Source organism: Anopheles merus, chromosome X, assembly GCF_017562075.2.
Source record: "Anopheles merus strain MAF chromosome X, AmerM5.1, whole genome shotgun sequence".
Classification (NCBI taxonomy): Eukaryota; Metazoa; Arthropoda; class Insecta; order Diptera; family Culicidae; genus Anopheles; species Anopheles merus.
The window spans coordinates 18,132,435-18,152,726 of NC_054081.1; the positions used below are offsets into that span (position 1 = coordinate 18,132,435).

General features: G+C 42.9%; 1 protein-coding gene across 12 annotated transcripts in view; it reads left to right on the forward strand.

Annotated features, from left to right (window-relative positions):
• LOC121594642 (disintegrin and metalloproteinase domain-containing protein unc-71) overlaps positions 1–20,292 on the forward strand; it is a 108,538-nt gene that overhangs the window by 18,217 nt on the left and 70,029 nt on the right. For 2 of the 12 annotated variants that reach the window (XM_041918177.1, XM_041918202.1), the window contains exon 1: positions 18,401–18,555. The exons of the other annotated variants lie outside the window; for them this stretch is intronic. The gene's annotated coding sequence lies outside the window, so the exon portion shown is untranslated. Of the gene's footprint in view, positions 1–18,400; positions 18,556–20,292 lie in introns of those variants that run through there. 12 annotated transcript variants of the gene reach the window in all.

The window sequence follows — 20,292 nt, forward strand, 5'->3', positions numbered from 1 at the left end:
CTATGTAGCCCTGCATGACCAAATACGTTACGCCAAATGGGAGATATAGATGGAGCAAGGAAAGAAAATAATGTATTAAGCGCTATGGATTTATATAATACTCTTTTGACTTGCAATTGTCCGGTGGCTATTAATATGAGCTCTAGTTGATAGACCGGAATCAGTAAAGCCATCAATGTAGTCGGGTGCATTTGGAGAACAAGCCTTGTTCTTTGTATGTTCATAATCAAAATTTAGCCGTGAAAATAGCTAATGCAGTTCTAGACTCTCGCAATTCATCTTGCATATGCCCTCGATGGAGTCACCCAGTACTTCACGTATAACTGTGGAAAAAGGTTGTGATCAAGAAAATAATTGCAACAATCCTGCATAGCTATTACTCATATTATTTAATCATACTTGACATTCGTTTGATTTCAATATCATCGTAAAAATGTGCAACGTTCCTTAAAAACAGCTTAAACACTCTCAATGGAGGCGCCCAGTACTTCACGAGTAGTTGTATAGAATACCCAAGCGGTCGGCAAACTTCGGTCCGCGGCTACATTAAATTCGACCTGCGAATGGAATTGCCTGATTTGGAAAGATGGAAAGAACCTTTTCGGTTACAAATTACTGACCATAGTTTTGTTTGACATTTCAAACCGTCGAACTCCTCCATCTTTTATTATCGTAATATGGATTGACGAACTTAAAAATATGATTCAAATTGAGGTTAAAACTGTTACACTAGCTTTCGTTCTTTACGACAAAGAAACGAGCGTTTGAAAACAAACACGAATATGTAAAAATATGATTTATGGTGTTACGATTACAACGATTTCCAAAGAACTTTTCATGAGTAATCAGTAATAGCCGGTCTCATGGTACAGTTGTCAACTCGTACGACTTAACAACATGCCCGTCATGGGTTCAAACCCTAAATAGACCGTGCCGCCTTACGTAGGACTGACTATCCTGCTATGGGTGGGGTAATCCAGAAAAAGTCATTGAAAGCCAACCCCACAAGTGATACAGGCAGGCCTTGATCGACAGCGTTTATTGAGCCAAAAAGAAATAAAAAAATCAGTTAGCAATTTTTCTGACATGGTATTACGTGTCCGTAAAGCATTTTGCTAGATATTCAATGTACGATTTGTATCGATAATTTTTTAATCGTTAAGGCCGTTGTACCATCCACAGAATATCTGTAAATAACAAAAAATGGGGCATGGGAGGAGGAAGTCATCAAGAAGCGATATTGCTCTTATTTCGTTGTTTTGGCTAATTTCACTTTTGCGGACTCTGTCGGCAGATGCTTAATTGATGAATCTTTACAATGAGTGTTCACAATAGTAACTAACAATTTTCAACCTTTCTTGGATGACATAATTACATAAAAAAACAACAGCAACCAATAACATTGCTTGATATCATTAGCCAGCTATTTTGGTACCAACAAATAAAACAAAAATAAAACAATTGCATTCTCCTGGTTCGCAGCTCCGGTTTGCCAATAGGTTTGGCGACCACTGAACCACTAGTGAATATTACATTTTATGTTGAATATTTTAAAATATTCATATTATAGTGTTTATTGATACCTAGATACTAGATTTAAAATCGATATTATGTTATGGCTTTTTTCGAAACTTGATTGCATGACACTCATCATGACATCAATGATCCCATCGTTAGGTGGAGACGTTGTATCCTATTTCAGCTTATATGGCGTATGTGTTAGTATATGTTGTGTCTTGTATTCGATAAGTTTTGGTTTGGTATAACCTGGAAAGATGAACTTTGCGCAAAATAAGACATACTTCCCAATACAAGGGAACCCATTCTTGGTCAAACGCTCCCATGAAAACCCATTTCGCTCTTAGGTAGAGCCTTAGCAACACTAGCAGACAGTCTCAGTGGTAGGCTCCAATGCTGTAGTAGTCTTAATTTATCACATTTATTTGTGGTTTTCCCAGCCGGAGAAGTTATCTGCTAACAGTAGCTGAGCGTTGGCTGTATCCAGTGAATAGATAGTTTATATTTAATCAACCGTGCTTTATTAACCCAATTCGCTATATCAATTACACCTAACCTTAACCGAACCCTCTTTCTTCTTCCCACAGGTGAGTACTGACTGCCGTGCGATCGTGCAATGTTTGTGCTGCAGAAGGTTAACAGATGGTACACTGGCATTATTTTAACTCACACCGCGCCCTTGAACCCCGTTCCCTCGTTTCCAATCTGCGGAGAATAGAAAAAGGAGAATAAGAGACGGGTGAGTAGTAAAAACTTCACCGCTCTATTTCATTGTCCGGACTTATGCTGCGGGGCAAATCAACTACAAAGAGCTATAATCTTGCCTGGGCCTTCCAACCTTCTTTTAATGCCTCACACTTTTGCCTCCCGTCTACCGCACCACCAGTTTGTGGAAGATCGTGTCAAAATGCCTCGAAGAAACGACGCCAAACAGGGCCAGCGAATGGGTTGGGGAGGGAATGTTTCGTGCAGGTGTGAAACATTAAAGTTAGGTGCCTCGAAGCGTAAAAGAAACGATCGCCAACCTTTCTAGCCGGGTGTGGCAGGTCCCTTCACGTGCCAGGGAAAGGTGTCATTTTGATGAGGGAAAAACTATACCTTACCTACTCCTGGCTTACATCCGCTATCCCGCTGTCCGCACAAAACACTAGTATGCGGAATTCTTTGAGCGTAATGGTCTCTCTTCACACCCCTGTTATTTTTGTTTTGTGTTTATATCTTTGGTTCTACAGTTGTGTAGCGCGGGTGCAAAGTTTAACCTCTTCATTACTCCGCGGAGCGCACGACTCGCTCAACAATCCATCATGGCAAGTGAGACTGAAAGTGTGACGACATATACGCAATGGTGTGCGCAGTGTGTTGAAAAGCGTAATTAAATTCAGCTTGCTTCAGCAGTGCAAAGGAAGGGAGGAAGAGGAGCGAGACAGGGAAAAAACATCAAGAAAAATCCAATATTTCCCTCGATTTCAATTGACACACAACATTGCAGCAGCGAGCGGGTGGCGTTTTTATTCCACCTGCACCGATTGGCCCTGAACGCCGTCATGCAACAAGCTAATTATATACAAATCGACATTCCAACATCCACACACTACCACACTCAGGGCTACCTGTGTGCTCATGGGAGTGTTTCTGTGTGTATGCACACTCATATAATTAGCGCCCTTCGTTGAGATACGCACTGGGTCGCAACGTGGCTGATGGCTGGATGCAATTAACACCGATCACCTGTCGATCGAAGGTCTGTCTTGCCTGTTTTATTCGAGGCTTGCGCACATAGGGTCGAAAAATAAATTAGCTAAGAAAATGTACTTCACTGCATGCCCGGCTTTGGAAAAAAAATCCGGGTCACTCATCAATCCTTTGTGCCGCTGCCACGTGTTCCTTTGCATCAAGCGAACAAAGAAGGGTTGACAGCTCCGTCTAAAACAAAACGCAATGATATTTCATACAACAGACGCCTAAATGTATGCAATGCGTATAACAAAATGTGCTTAATTAAAACTTTGTGCCTTAGTTAGAAGAGAGTTTTTTTAATTAAACTCTAAAAAAGTTTACAACCTTAAATGGTAATAGTAAAGCAGAAGAAGCGATGGTAAAAGTATGGATTTAAACCCTCGCTGGCTCCTTGCTGGTTTTTGCAAGGGTAATTCCAGACTACACACACAAACACACACACACACGGGCACGCGCACACACACGAGTACGCACACGGGCACGCACACACACACACACACGCGCACGCACACACACACACCTATTAATATATTCATATATATATATATATATATATATATGTAAATATATATATACATATATATATATATATATATATATATATGTATATATATATATATATATATAAATGTATATATATAAATATATATATATATACATATATATATATAAATGATATAATATAATATAATATATATACATATATATATAAATGTATATATATATATATATATACATTTTTTTTTCTTATACATAAATTTAAAAAAAAATTTACATTTCGTGTTAGATAATGAACTGATTTTTAAATCAAAATTAGTACAACAAACTATTTTTGCAATACGGCCTTTTTAGATCGTTCCTTCTGAATAAAAATATAACAAAGTATATTTAATTTACAAGTACTACATCTTCGGATGCTTTGCAACGTGGGTGTTTATCTTCACTTTTACTTGTTTCGCCATGCTTTTCTGATAAAGTACCCTAAAGTTTACTGTGCATTATTGAACGATTGTGTGAGTTAATATTCTTCTGTGAAAAGCTCACTTAAACTATTTCAATTACTACACTGTTAGTTCCAATATGCTTGTTTTTACAAACAACATTATCAAGTACGAATTTGCCAAATGTTATGCTATTGACTTTTCAAAACACCCTTTACAAAACAAACTAGCTTATTTTTAACCCATATGAATACACTATATTATGTAACGTACAAAACACAATATCAATAAACTTGTGACTGTTTCGATAACAAATCCTGTTCCCCTCTCGCAACTAAATGTATCAAGGGGCATAGTTACAACCGATAAAATACTGCGTTACACATCATTATCTGTCGCCATCTACTCCGAGCGTTCGCCTTAGCATCCCATAGCTAACTGCGATTGCTCCTTCACCGATACTGTACCGTCCTTTAAGCACACGGGCAGACGGGAAACCCCTCACGTACGCATGCAATTAGCTCACATATTTCGTGTATCATTTGTATGAATTTCTTTACCTGTTGATGTCTTCTCTTCCCCCGCTCGGGCCAGATTCGACTAGCCTTCGCAACTGGGCTAGACGCTCAAGTGTGTGTGTGTGTGTGTCTGTGTGTGTGTGCTCATCATGCTGCTCGGAAACACGTCAATTAGCTCAAGTGCTTATAATTGCTTTCCTATCAACCGCTGCCTCTTAAAACAGATCTCGCACATTATGAATCGTGTGCGCGCAGCGCTTGCGAACCATGGAATATTTCGCTATTTTTATGCCCAATGAAAACTGGTTCCCTAGGAAACGGCCCCACCGCTTGTTTCCAACCCTCCTGGCTCGATGCGGCTTGGGAGTGTGCGGACTCATTTATCGCGAAAAGCGCGAACGCTTTTCCAACGGATAAGTGCTTCGCCCGAAGACTGTGCGATTGTTGTTGGCACAGCGGATTCATTGGAAGGAAAGGTCGGAAGTGTCAGTTTCTATCAGTTTTTAGAGCCATTAATCATGAAGCAGCGATAGCAGCAGCAACAACAACAATGACAGCAAAGCACATCATAATAAGCTGAGTTTGTTGCAGAAGCAGTTTAGGTCAGGCTCTCCCAAGGTTAAGTGCGTTGTTTTGCCAGTTAGAGGCACAGCTTTGCACCATAGTAATAACCGGCTTCGAGCTTTACCGACCGCGCTGCCCTCTTGATGCTGGCTCGGTCCCAGCTAGGGAACAATTTAAAGGTAACGCCTGTTTTTATGCAATACCACACGCATATCATACGCACCATGGCCACAGCGGCGCCGCAATTTATGCAAAACCCCTCCCGTAACCTAATGCGAGATACGCCAGCTTAACGCCCAGCAAGACTGTTCCGTAGCTGCCGCGGTTTTTTTTTATTCTGCGAGTGAAAAATTGAACCATTTCGCATAACGCATTTTTTACATCCCCGAAAGAGGAAAAAACCCACCAACGAATTGCCGGTAGAGAAAAATAATCGTATCTCTCCTCCTGTACGGCCACCTGCGAGTCCGGCCCGAGCTTTGTCACTGAGATGTTTGGAAAATATTCACTCCACTTGTGCACTGTGTACTGTGCGTATGCGTTGTATGTGTGACAGAAGAGGGATGAAGCACTTTATTCCATTACAACTAACCTTGAAAGTCGAACGAATCTGGCATGGAAGCAAAAAGAAAAGCTCAACGAAATTGGAATAAAAGAGGTAGCCCCCAAATAGCAAGCAGCTGGCGTGGCCGGGCTTGGGCGTGCTTTAAAATATGCATGAGTTTTGGGTGGTTGGCTCGATTGCATTTGCCTACCGAGAGCATAGCCGGCTGCAAAACATCCTTCTCCCCCTTACCCCTCCGCCACGTGCCCCTCCTCAGCCAGGGAGCGCATAATATTTTGTTGGTATTTATTTTATTTTCCGACTCGGCAGTGTTTCGTCGCACTTTGTGTTGTTGCTGTTGCTTTTTTTGTTGTTTTTTTGTACTTTTTTGTATCCAACGAATAAATATCCGATGCGTATTTTGATTGGTTTATATTGCGAAAAATATTTATCGATTCCAATGGGTGGTTATAGAACCTATTTGAGATGAGCACAGAGAGAGGGGGGTAGTGAGTGATGTGTTACCCCTCGGACGAACGATGCGGTGTCAGAAGCCTGCCACGACCGTAGGCAGGATAATTGCAATTCGGGCAGATATTCGATATTCTATTTAATGACTTTTTTTGTAGTTGCTGCTGTTGCTGCTGGCACTGTTACTGTATCGCCCACTCCCCTCACATTGCGTTCATTACATCTGCTCCACTGCGCGGCAGGAAACTGGCGTTGGTTTTTGCAAACTGCATACGCCTCTGTGCCTGTGTTCAGTGTTTTATAATTTATTAACCATTTCGGTAATGTAATACCGGAGGTCGGTTTTAAAAGCTGACGATAGGCGACCGGTGGCAATCAGTAATTAAATGATAAAATGCCTATCTTTGCGTACCGCTCAGCACAGTGTGCGTGTGTTTGATGATGGCGCTTGTGAGGGAACGAAAAAAAATCGCCGTTTTTCAACAGTGCTTCAATCTGGTTTACAATGCATACATTCAGGCGCGACAATGTACACTTCAAAGAGTGCAAAGCTTTTTAATAATATACGTTTAGCATTTTGTTTTTTTTTCTTTTGCATAGCTTAACAGCTTTACAGCTTCTACAGGTATGGGAAGCTAGTGGAACAATGAATAGATTAGAGCATTAAACAAGGAACAATTGCAAATTATTCATTCGGTTGCATTGTGGTAGAGTACTGAAGTGCATAGCGGCACGTAATAGTTATTTTTTTACTAGTTTATATTAAACAGGTTTCTCTTCTGGTTGACAAAATGATCCATCTTTATAATAAATAATTATTTCGATATGCATAGTCCATAGAAAATGATTGTTTCTACGTAACTATGTTTGTTCTAAGTAAACTATGTTTGCATTGTACCTCAATTCAAAGCATCAAAAATCAAACTTCACTAAAATCCAGGTTGAGGACTCCATGTGCTGTAACTGAGCTTATTTGCATTTCATCGCCTCATCAAGCCAAACTATTCGCTTTACTCGACAATCATCTCACAACCATTTGACGGTAAACAGAAAGCAAACATATGAAGCAAAAGAAATTAAAAAATAAAAAGGATTTATTCCAAGGTTGTGTTAACGATACTCTCTGCCAGACAATTGTTTGCTTTCCTTCTTCTAGTCCACCATACAACAAAAAAGCAATGTGATAGAGGAAACATCGACATACACACGCGAGTGTCCTGTTTTGCAAATACCATCAGAATCGCTCACACTTCATCCTCAGATCCCGCTAGCTTTCGATTAAATCGAATCGATTTTACAATGGCGCTTAGTTACAATAAAATCCACCCCTCCTCGCTCCTCCTTCACTCCCATAATCTTTCAACACCAAAAAATGAAGCAATGATTAGAGAACGTTCAGCTTGAGGGTGGAACTAGGACAAACAACAAACAAATAGCAACGATAACATCAAGAAAGAAAAACATACTTACACACAATAAAGGATATTGAAACGGTTTGATTTTGTGTCTGTGTGTCTGGCTGTGTATGTGTTTGTGTGTGTATGTGCGTAACGGAGAGACTAAACCAAACAGCACGCAAATGCAAAGCACCCACCGAAAACCGAACAAGAAATGGTACCGAACATCATCTTCCGCCCATGACAAACATTATCCTTCTTATTCAAATTCACTCTCACTACCTCTCTTTCCCCATCGGTCCCTGTTCCTGAGTGCGCGTTTTGCCCGACGGTTATCTACCCCCCCCCCCCTTCTGCACCATACCACCTACCCCTTCACAATTCCGATGAAATAAAACCGTTTGCTTCCATAATGAAATGAGTAAACGAATCATGAATCACTGATCTTTTCTTTTTTCTTTCTGCTTTTTTGTGTGTAGTAAATGTGCAAACAAATCAATATATGAATTAACATCACCATCGCTTCGGGTTTTCCGCTAAGCAAGTTCGGCCACAGTGATTATCAATACACTACGAACGCCTACACGCGGCCTGCCCTGAAAACTGCGACGCCCTGCGAGACTGAATCGAAACGAGCTGCTGTTTCTCATGTTTTACTTGAACCAACAGCCCGCGTCTGGTTCGCGCGTTTGCTTTCTGGTGTGATTAAATTAAAGCGTGTAAGAAGGGCATAAAAAACAACACACACACATACACATAGAACCGTTTATCTATCATCGATCGATAATAGAAATAAAGACAAACCTCAACGCGAGCTGCTGACAATGAAGCTAGGCAAAATTCCATAGCAGCAGCCACGAACAGTAACAACAACGAAACTTACGCACTCTCAATCTACATGAAATGTAGTTAGAGAAATATTGTTACTCATATCGGGGTTTGTACGAATACGGGCATCACATACTCACACACGCAAATACAGACAGCCCTAAATTCAATCGTTTGACAATAAACGGTTCACTGAGTCTCGGAGTTTCATCCGCTTCCGGGATTGGTTAGTAGCTCCGCAGTCACACCACAGGAAAGAGCGAATAATTAAATTTTCACATTGATTTGTAGGCGTACGGTAACGAAAGCGCCTATAAGTTAGGCTTTACTCATGCACCGTTGCGATAGATGCGAAAGGGCTGGCAGCGAACGGATTTGCTGGAGTTGAAAAACCACACACACACACACACACACCATCACCACCAGACACACAAAATCTTGTCGCAGGTGTAGGCGATGTTAGCTGGCTTTCTGTGTCTATGTGCGTGTGTGTGTATTTTTTTTTTGTTCGAATCGCCGTTCAATTCAAAACATATCATCGCCGAATTCAATATTCGATGAGTAAAATAATACAATTCTAACAGATGGATGCGTGCCCACCGATGTTGGGTGGGCGCTACGGGTCGTGGCCTTTACAAAGTAAATTATGAATTTTCATAGAACGAGTACAGCTCAAATCCTTTTCCCCCTTTTCCCTTTAACCACCAATTCCGTGTTGAAGGTTTAATACACGCGGTAGCGGCATTGATTAAATTTCTATTTCTGCTGCTGCCGTTTGCAAACCCGATTTCCAGCTGGATTTTTTGTCACAGCAAATGCTGCTTAGTTTACTAAAAGCAACAACAACAACAACAATAATTCTAGCACGAGCGGGTTAGCGTGTGGGCGAGTGATACGGTAAACCGCCACGCAAAAACCACCTCGAGCTAGCTTCATTGCATAGAGATACATGAAATAACGATAATTTCGCCTTTGCGCTGCTTCATGCAAATTGGTGCTTATCTCGTACGTACTTCTGGGGAAGGAGCAAGAGGCACAAATGCACGGTGAACGGGCAGTTTTTGGGGGGTGCAGTTGTCGACCCCCTTCCTCCTCCATTCTCCTCCTCTTCTCCAGGATCAAATCGAAAATAGAAGAAAAAACCACAACACTGCGTTGACTCTTCGCTGAAATGGATATTTGCCGGATGCGAAAGCACCCATCAACGGGTGAATTTGTGTGCATTCATGGCTAAGGGGGCTGACCACAGAGCTTACAAATAGCGCCGGAGAAAAAAAGAAAAAAAGAAAAAAAGAAGAGAGAGAGAGAGAGAGAGAAAAGAGAGAGAGAGAGAGAGAGAGAGAGAGAGAGAGAGAGAGAGAGAGAGAGAGAGAGAGAGAGAAAGAGGGCAGAATAAAAAGAGAAACACACAACTACAAAGTAGGTACATCACAACGACAGCAACAAGAAAAGCTCTACCTCCAGAGTGTGTAAATGACAGTGGAAAGTAATGGCAACCGAGCGATTGAAAAATAATAATAAAGCAAAAACGAAACCACCACAGCGAACAAAGCCATAAAGCCCACTACCGGTTGCGCTTGTCTCTGCGTGTTTAGTTTCCGTTTTTTTCTCTCGCTGTCCCATCCTCCTGCGCTTGCGTTTGCTTTTTTCCTTCCTTTTTTTTTCTTTTTGCAAAATAATGTCCACACTCCTTTTTCTTTTTTTGTTTTGGTCCACCCTTTTTTGTCCCAGCGTCAGCCGTTCCGGAGTTTGCAATCGGGCCCGCAGGGGGGGGGGGGGTGTATTTTACGTCTCTTCACCTGCCGGTCCGGCCGACAAACCGCACCGTGACAGGCCTGTCAATCGTCATAAACAAACTGCCCTCCCGGCCCCCACTATCCCCCTCTATCCTTACCACAACCCTCCTCATTTTCAGACCCGCTCAAGGGAGGCATTGGTTGACTGGGTGGTGAATTCAATCAAGCCTGCGGAAAGCTTTTAATGTGCATTTTAGTTTCCGCACGCTTCTCTTGCAAAACCCTTTCACCAGTGAGAGCGGGCACACTGTTTGTTACAGAGGTTATGTGTGCGTTTTGTCTTTTTTTGCCTATATTTTGAATGGAATGTATTCACAAGAGGCGTTATTTTTTTCCTTCTCATTTACGCAAATCCCTTTTTTTCTATCACTGCTGTTGCTATCAGTCTGCTAGCACACTGTACGCTTTGTGGCGATATTGGGAAGCGTTCCCACGCTATAACCTACCCACACATTCAGACAGCGGGTTGAACTCTTTCTTTTATTTGGTTTTATTGTTTTATTATTTTTTTTTTTTGAGTGCAAGTGTGCACAATGGTAAGTGTTGGAATTCGATTGACATTTGACCGTTTCTTGAAATCTATTGATTTACATTCGGGACGCTTTGCAGTTCGACAAGTGAATGACAAGCGTCATTAGCTCCCGGAGCTGGTGACGCCTTACTCTAGGCAATATCACTGTGTGACAAATTGCCAAATTGCCTAACGTGGTATTGTCCACTCTGTTTTATATCGTTTCCTTGTTTTCAATTCGACTTACAGTGTTGCAATGGAAAGCAGATGTAATTGACATATGATGATTTCTTAAACAATTTTCATTGTATACGTTTCGGGGGCGTCGGCCTGAATATTTGTTTTGATATTCTTAATTGACTGCAAACACATAAAAACAGAGGCTACATCTCGGTACGTGATTTTGAAAATGGACATTTTTGAAACATTATTCCAAACTTCATAAATCGAGAAAAGTCGAACGAAAGAAAGGTGACAGGGGACTCATGAAAAAACAATCATTCTCAAAACATTCAATTAATTAAAAACAATAATATATCCCATATCGCCTTATTTATTTTCCTATACCAATCAGCTGTCTTTATTTTTTACCTATTATTTTTTCATCTCTTTGAGGATAACTTACAAGCCATATTCGTGAACATGTTCTTCTGAAAAGAACTGATTCTTCCTTTTTTCTGTAGGCTTACATTGTATAAGTTTTACATGCTTATTTATATAAAAAAAAACTTAATAGTCAGAGCACCTACGACAGAAACTGCTTTTTCTTTTTTTGACACAACAGCATTTTTTGGTTAAATCTGCGTTAGTCGTTAATTGCCTTGGTTCGCTGTAAAAGATTACATATCGGTGAGACCATAGCAGGACAATCAGTGGCTACGCTTAAGAGGCCCGATCCATACGGGACTTGAATCCATGGCCGTCATATTGTTATATTTTACCACGGGGTTGAACGAAATTAATGCATTCTTTATGACTAGGATATCTCTACTAAGAATAGGATAGCATAAAATATAGTCATTTAAAAATCATATTGTAACCTAACAGGTAGACAATTATATTGAACAGATTTAATTTCGAATTGAAATTGCTATGGCTTCTTCTTCTTCTTGTTTGGCTCAACAACCGATGCCGGTCAAGGCCTGCCAACCTATTTGTGGGGTTGGTTTTCAGTGATTTATTGATTTCCCCCCATAGCAGGATAGTCAGTCCTACGTATGGCGGCACGGTCTATTTGGGGCTTGAACCCATGACGGCATGTTGTTAAGTCATACGAGTTGACGACTGTACCATGAGACCGGCTGCTATGGTTAGTACGATAAAAATAATTAGGTGTATGGTAATTTGCCCGTTGTTGCACCCCTACGGGAACAAACAAAGTATTTTATACATTTGAAATGTATAAACCATAATGTTTATATTTATTATTTTTATAATAAACCTCATTATAGTTGAAAAACTTTATTTTGGGCAGAAAAATAATGAATAATGTAAATAAATACGATTAAAAAATCCAATTGTTGCACAGTAACAAACACTACGTATTCTATTATTGCAAACTGTATACCCAATTATTGCACACTTTCCAACTCACTGAAACCGACAAAAAAGCTCTGAAATTAAGCGTGAAAGAGCCTGAAACAAAACACTGTCAAAATGATTGCACGATGCATAAAAGTAGGCTTTAGGCTGTGCAATAAAATATTATGGACACACTCTCTTTATTTCAATTATTACAGGGTCTTCCAATTGAATGAATAACGTTTGCCATTGATCTCAACACTGTTGATTTCGATGTCAATATTTACCACGGCTTACTATTGCATGCATCCATATTGTCAACCCATTTTCATTCGATGTCAACATTGACTGCTTCGGTGTGATAAAAGTCACTGATAGACTGTTTTTTTTTTTGGCGGCCTGCAAATAGTGTGTTTGACTATCCTGCAATGGGGGCAGGGGTTATCCAAAGGTCATTGAAAGCCAACCCCACAAGTGATACAGGCAGGTCTTGACCGAGAAGAATGCTAAGATAAGAAGAAGAAGAGAATGCTTAAACATCTGGCAAAGAAACATATAACATTAGCAGCACAACTCACACTCTTTGCAGTCTACTAAAAACAATCTACGTTTGAATTTTATCACATCGAAGGAAACAATGTTGACATCCAATGAACATGGGTTGACATGAATTAGTAAGCTTTGGAAAATATTCAAATCGAAGTACTAGTTTCAATATATTTCAATAACGAAGTACTATTGTAGTAGTCAAACAGAAGATTATACTTAATAAAAATTCTGCACTTAGCACTTAGGGTAGTGTTCCTTGCGTAAGTAATGTGTGAAGTCGACTGCCCGGCTAAAATGTTCTGGCTCGTTCTGGAGCATAAATGTTTAAGTTTTCAAATAACTCTGGTGCGTCAATTTCCTTTCACAGAATGTTTACTATGAATGTAGCTTGAGAAACAGGACGTCTATGTTTTTGAGGTTGTAGACCTAATAGAGAGCAACGAAAGCAAGGCTGAATACCATCCAGCAGGCAATGTGCATTGCTTTTTCGTCATGACGTCTTGCCAATCATTGACAATAGGTGGAATTTTCCAACAGAAACCCAATCAAATTTTTTTACAGTTTCTTAAAATCGTTAGTGTCGTTAGTCTAGTGAGGCGCTTCGTTATGTGAGCAGAAGCCATTAGCAGCTTCGAGGCAGACAATCCGCCTGACAATTCGCCTAAAGGCATACTTTGCGCTTAACAAAACACTGTCATCTTATTCCTCTAGCAAGGCTCTTATCTCCTACATCGAGTGAAAACGGTACAGAATGCAACAGTTGTTTATTGTAACAACGAACAACACAGAAAAACGCCCCCATTTGCCTTTTCGCTTTCAGCACTAAAAGTGTCACCAGTGTCTGTTTGACTTGTTGTAGTACTTCAGTAATACAGACACATACACACAAAGGCGTCACGTCAACTAATAAAAAATGATGACTGATTGTGAAGGATGGCCGCAATAGCAACACTATGTTTGCACAACAAAAGTTGGAAACACACTGCTATTCTTGGCATCACACACAAACACGGTGATAAGACGACTGTCAATATTTTCCATCTCTTCCTCCCTATCCACCACGATGCAGCCATGCCCGGTAGCGTCCTCAAACTACTAGCCGCAAAAATAAATCGATTCCCTGTGCGAAGCTCGCAAAATAGAGATCGCATGAATACATTATGATAATTAAGGAAGAAAGGTAATTATCCTCCCAAGGAAAGCAACTCGCGCTGCGGCCAGTCCATCCATAAGCATAAGCGATGAAAGAGTTCACTGATGAAAGGGGAGAGGGACAAGAGAAAGAGGGAGAGAGAGAGAAGTTAGACCTTCACCTTCGTAGACAGTCGTTTCCGTTTGCTTGCCACGTATCCCCATTTCGCTTGTTTCACGATTTTGCAAGAATATTGATGAATTGTAGCGTTCGTTTCTTGCCGCACCGGATCTCGTTTGCGTTCGCCTTTCTCGTCTCGCCATCCAACACTGCTTGTGTCAACGACGTTGCTCGCTCCGAGCAGATTCCGAGCGCCTTACACACACAAAACGACAACCAGGCACACCCAATATGAAGACGATAACGGTGAATGTATATATGTGTGGCGATGTATGTATGTATGTATGTATGTATGTATATATATATGCTTGTACCCTCCCTGTGATGGTGCGCGGTAATCTAATCAACGTAAAATCAAATTCAAACTTTTTTCCCAGCCAAACCCGCACCACCACCCGCAAAACATTCTCGCATCTATCGATCATTGGGATATATCATGATGGATCTGCTCGGTCTGCTTTATGCAAAAAGTGCAGCATTAAAAAAAACCTGAACGAGATCAAAATTTACGCTCTGCTCCGATATTCCCGTTACTGCTGACCGCTGTCGCCTGACGTCCAACTTTAAGCTACACACAAACATACACACACACTCACCTACAAAATTGAGATGGGTACACATAGGATGGGAGCGGCTGTCGACGATACGAAGAAAATAGTGAAATCAGGATCCACACACCCACTCACACCTAGCCACAATCACAAGAAGGTACCACAGCCAGAAGAGGAAGAAAAAACACTGACACGAAAAGACGAAATATGCTCGTGTCTCGAAACAGGAAATAGGAAAAGCAAACAAATTGTGCTTCGATGCTTCGAAATCAGTAACTTTTTTCAAGACTGACGACGAAGGGGAGCGGAGAGCCAGTAAGCAAGAAGGAGAAGGAATAGAACTTACACATGGAACGAATTTCGGCAAGGCAGCGCTGCTCGGGCGACGGTGATGTTACTTGCTTGGATAAATATTTTAATGGTTTTGCTCAACTTATCTTGTACCGGTGATTTGATTTTGCCTTCTCGGTTCATTGGAGCAGGGGGCAGCTGCGCTATTTATGTTTCATAATTCTTGCCCAGTTTAGCTGGCTCCCAAAAGCAAACAATGTGCTGTTGCCCTGCTGTGTGTTTAATAATTTGGTTTATCGTTTATTTTGTTATCTTTACATCTCTCTGTCACCCTCTCTATCGCTCTTTCGCTCTCTCCCCCCCTCTCTCTCTCTCTCTCTCTCTCTCTCTCTCTCTCTCTCTCTCTCTCTCACTCTCTCTTTCTCTCTCTCTCTCTTTGTCCCTTGATTTGAGCAGATTGTAAAGCAATTGATTTGTTTAGTATATTGCATACATGTGTCCCCCCTTTTTACTTCAAACCACCTGTCGAATAAATGAAGCGCCTAAAGCTATGCAATCCGCTCGACAAAAATGCCTTTTTTTTGCTCCAGCCATGTTGAGTACAAATCGCAAACACTCGATATTTTATTTCATCCAATTTTAGCATTTATTCTCCACCCAATAGCAACGACAACCACCACAGGGGGAAAAAATACCCGCACAGTTTCCACCGGGTCAACCGTTGGTGCCGAAGACTAAGCCAATTCCAATCCACTCAGCCTATCTGACAATCCTATCGGCCCAATCAGAGTCAAACAAGTGGTACTCGGTATTGCACCCCATTCTCTCTATCTCTCTCTCTTTCTCTCTCTCTTTTTATCTCTGTCTCTACCTCTCTTTATCTCTCTCTCTCTCTCTCTCTCTCTCTCTCTCTCTCTCTTATCGAATTTCGGCTCTCAGTTTGTGCTTGCATTGCTCATTCCCAGGGTTACGAGCCCTTCGCTCTTAGCGCGCACGATCAATAGTTCACTAATCTGCTACTAATCCACTTATCAACTAAAACACAACACAACCGAATATACGTGCTCCACTGCCTACATCCAGCACGCATTACATTGCGAACGTTCCAGTTGGTTCGACTTCAACGACCGAATTCGGACACCCGAAACCGCAACCGCAAGGAGCAAGTTTCGCCATGGTACAAATCGTATTGCTCGATACAGTAACTCGCACTCTGCCCGGATGCCCCCGCAATTGGATGGCCAATCGCATACACACGCTAATCAAGCTAGTCTCAAAAAAGCGCATTTTCGCACCGTGCACAGGCAGCTCATTAGCGGGGCTTGTTTTGTTTGGGTGCGAGACAGCGCACTCCGGCGCACAGTAATGCGATGAGTGAGTGTGATTTTCTAACGCACCTACTATGGTACAGCATCAACCTAGGACGCGCAAGAACCGGTAAGATCGGGTCCGCAGCCCGTAGACCGCAGCCGAGCTAGCGACAAGAACGACCGCTGGCGCTCATAATCAATCATCTATCTGTCATGGATTATCGTTCCTGTGAGCGCAGTGCGCACCGAGTCGTCTTGTGCTGTGTGTAGCTGTGTCCTGCTCGCCTTCCTTCTGCTCCACCTTCTCCACGTCCTGCTCATCCTCAACACCCACCCAACACATGTTCCCGGTACCCTTGCGTGAAAAAATGAAACGAGAAGTGGCACATGTAAAACGGTTCATTCGATTCAGGTGTTCATATCTTCCGGATCGCAAGAACACGTCAAAATCAAATAAAGACACTCGGAAGCTCGTACCACCGCCACTACCGCAACAGTGGCTCTGCAGTGGAATGTGTGTGTGTTTTCTTTTTTTTGCTACTGCTACCAAGACGGGGAAGAAGCAAAAGAGCAAAGAAAAACGGCACACCAGGCAATACACTGCGCTCGAGGGTATTTCTGTTACGGGGCTTATCGAATCTAGTTGGATGGGTCTTACCTTCGTCACCCGTTACACAGGCTTGCCCCGGCCCCCCGTTACACGCGTCGCCAACGGAAAGGAGCAGCAAAGGGCGCTTATAAATGGGAGCATTGGGTGGGTGCAGGCTGGGCAACCTTTAAGAGCTGTACAGAGCACTCGGCACTGCTGTTGTGTAGTTTATTGGTGTGTATATACATTGCGCGATCTGTTCCTCATTTGCGAGTCGCGAATTCCCGGGTCTTACTCAGCGCCGAATTCGATTCGGGAAAGATAACGAACCCTGAAACAGACATCACACACACACACATACATACATACACACACGCATACACGCCCTTGCGCCGGCCAGAGGGAGGAAAGGGACGGGCCGGTGTGCTCACAGATTTTCCACCAAGGGCTGAACCCTGCCCCGAAAACGGATGCCTTCGCCCGCTGATGTGTGTTCTCGCTTTCCATCGAGCGGGATTGCATCGAGGTTTCTGCACGCACACACCAACGAGCCCACCACATACAACAGAGGAAAAGCGCTTGCGCCCTTCGTACGGTTTTCACCCAGCAAGCGTACGAACACTCCCGAAAGGGCGCGCTAGCAAACTTCCAATCCATTTCTCCACCAAACTTCTCCTCATCTTAGCTCGCTATTGAATCACACACACACAAACACACAAATACACACACGCACATGCATACACACAAACACATACACAAATACACACAAATACATACTTACAATGAAAGCACGAAAAGGGCCCAAACGCCCACCGTGCGCGTCCAGAACGGTGCTAGCTGTATTTGTGTGTTGCCTACCTTTCAGGCGCAATTTTCACCGAAACTGCTGCCACTGCTGATGCTGCTGCTATTCAGCAATGGGGGACGCGTCCCGAAAAACACGCAGCAGCAAGCAGAACGGTGCGGAAAGCGAGAAAGCAGAAAGCTTAATCACAACTTCGGAGTGAATCTCTCCCGAGATACACACGTACACACACACATACACTTACTCTCATCCTGCTTCAATCTTCCCTCAAACCTTGCCCCCATTACTTTCTCCATAACCTCCTTCCCTCTCCCTCTTTCCTTCTTCTCACCACCCATCGTTGCTCTCACTCTCGCACACACTCGCGTAGTACTTGGGTGTGCGCCCCGTTGGCCCCGTGGCTGGCTTCGCAGCTTCCACCACCACACAAACACACACACACACACACACACACACACACACACACACACACACACACACACACACACACCTTGCGGTTCACGTGCCAACGTGCTGTGCCCGCCGCACTTAAGCTTCATCCGAAAGCGTCCGACGACGACGATGATGATGATGACGAGGACGACGACGATGACGACGGCGAGGTTTTTTCCAAAAACTTGCAAACTTCCAACGGCCAACCCGAAGCCCGATTTCAGTAGGGTGCGACACTTGCCAGCGTGCGGAATAATAACCGTCCGAAAACAACAAGAAACCCAGCAAAAGGCAAAGAGAGAAGAAAAAACAACAACAAAACGCTGCGCGGTGGACACTGGTGGCCTGGGGTGTCGCCCGGGAGGCAAAGGTGGCAACAGTGGCAGGGGTTAAATGTGCGGTGGAATGCGGGACGCACCCGCTCGGTGGGAGAGTTTGCTCTGCTGGTTTTCCGTTGCCAATTTTCTGTTCGGTTCACAAGTACATTAGCAGGGAAGGAGAAAGCGAGTGAAAGGGAAGCGGGTAAAGGTTGGATTGTGAGCATCTGCCCTGTGGTCTTGCCGAAGGAAAGGGGGTGGGGTGGATCTAAGAAATTGCCATGCTTATGGGAGTGTGTGTATGTACGTATGAGTATATCTGTGCGCGGTGTTCGTGTTGGTCCGGTTGTGTTGCTTCTGTCCGTTCCATTAGTGTGCGCTGATATTTATGTCTGTGTGTGTATGTGTGTGTGTGTGTGTGTGTGTGTGTGTGTGTGTGTGTGTGTGAATGTGTGGGGTACATTTTGGAATGGAAAAAATAAGGACAAATAGAAGTGAATTCAGGTTGATGGAAATTCTCAAAAATTAAGATCTCTTCATCTGGACATGTCACTACAATAAAAACGAAAAAACAGCATGACTTCAGCAGTGCATAACTTTAGGCGTGAAAGGGAAAAGCTTTCCTGTGCTATCAGTATTTTCTATACCCGCTTGTCCTCTGATTGATGGATGAATTGAGTTTGAAAGTAGTTTTCAATGTGGCACTATTTGCTTCCATTACGTCGCTACAAGCCGAACGAACGAGTTTCTAGTCAATGGTAGAGAGGGGGATGAGCGAGACAGTGGATGGTAGAAAAGCCTGCAATTCCAGGGCTACAGTTGTAGCAATACAGCGCTGGAAACAATGACAAATTGCCCCACACGCCGTACGCTAGTGCTCCTGTGTCATACGACTTGCGAGTACTGATTAGGCGCGTAAGGCACACGACATTTACCATAATCCGAATCGATAATGAACAATGATAAGCCTGATAATGGAAGAGCGCGCTGCTGTCGGCTGCTAGATTGCGTGTATGTGTGTTTGAGAGTGAGAGAGAGAAAAAAAAGAGAGACGCACATACTTGCTCACACACACACATACACACACCCAAAACATATGCAAACGATTCGCTGGTGCGAAAAGGCGCGCTGTAGAGCTTCCAATGCTAATAAAACCCTTCCAGTCTCACATACACGTGTACAGCGAACATTAAACACAAACCTCAGGCAAACCTCGGCGAACGAGCGGCCACTGCCTAGCCTGCCTGAAACAAACAAGTGGAACGGAAAGGAAAAAAATGGTTTCTTAAAAAGAGGCAAGTGCGGTTTCTCAGGACATCCGTTAGGCCGCTTGCCCTTTGCTAGTGACGCGAGTTGGCACAAAAAGTAAATTTGTAGTAAATTGACATTCCGTCATTTCGTCCAGGCTAGTCGAACGGACGGATTTTATCTTTAAGTCCACAATGTACGGTAGCTGATAGGTAGCTGGAGCTTTCGTTCATCGTTCGGTCTCTGTCTCGCTCTCTTTCAGCGACTTTGTATACCTCTTCTCTCTCTTTCTATCTCTCCCTCTATCTCTATCTCAACCGACGTTTGGCATGGTCCTGTCCGCACAATAAAGTAGTCAGTACAACACAGACAAGCGGGAGAAAAAAGAGATAGAGAGCGATTGCGACGCCGCGCAGCTAAGCGAGAGACAAAAAGGATGCAAAATCCTGGGAAATTGCAAAGCCCGTGAGAGCAGCCCTTCGTTTCCCTACGCGAACTTCCAGATGAAAAGAGAGGAAAAAATAAAGAAACATATCGCCGAA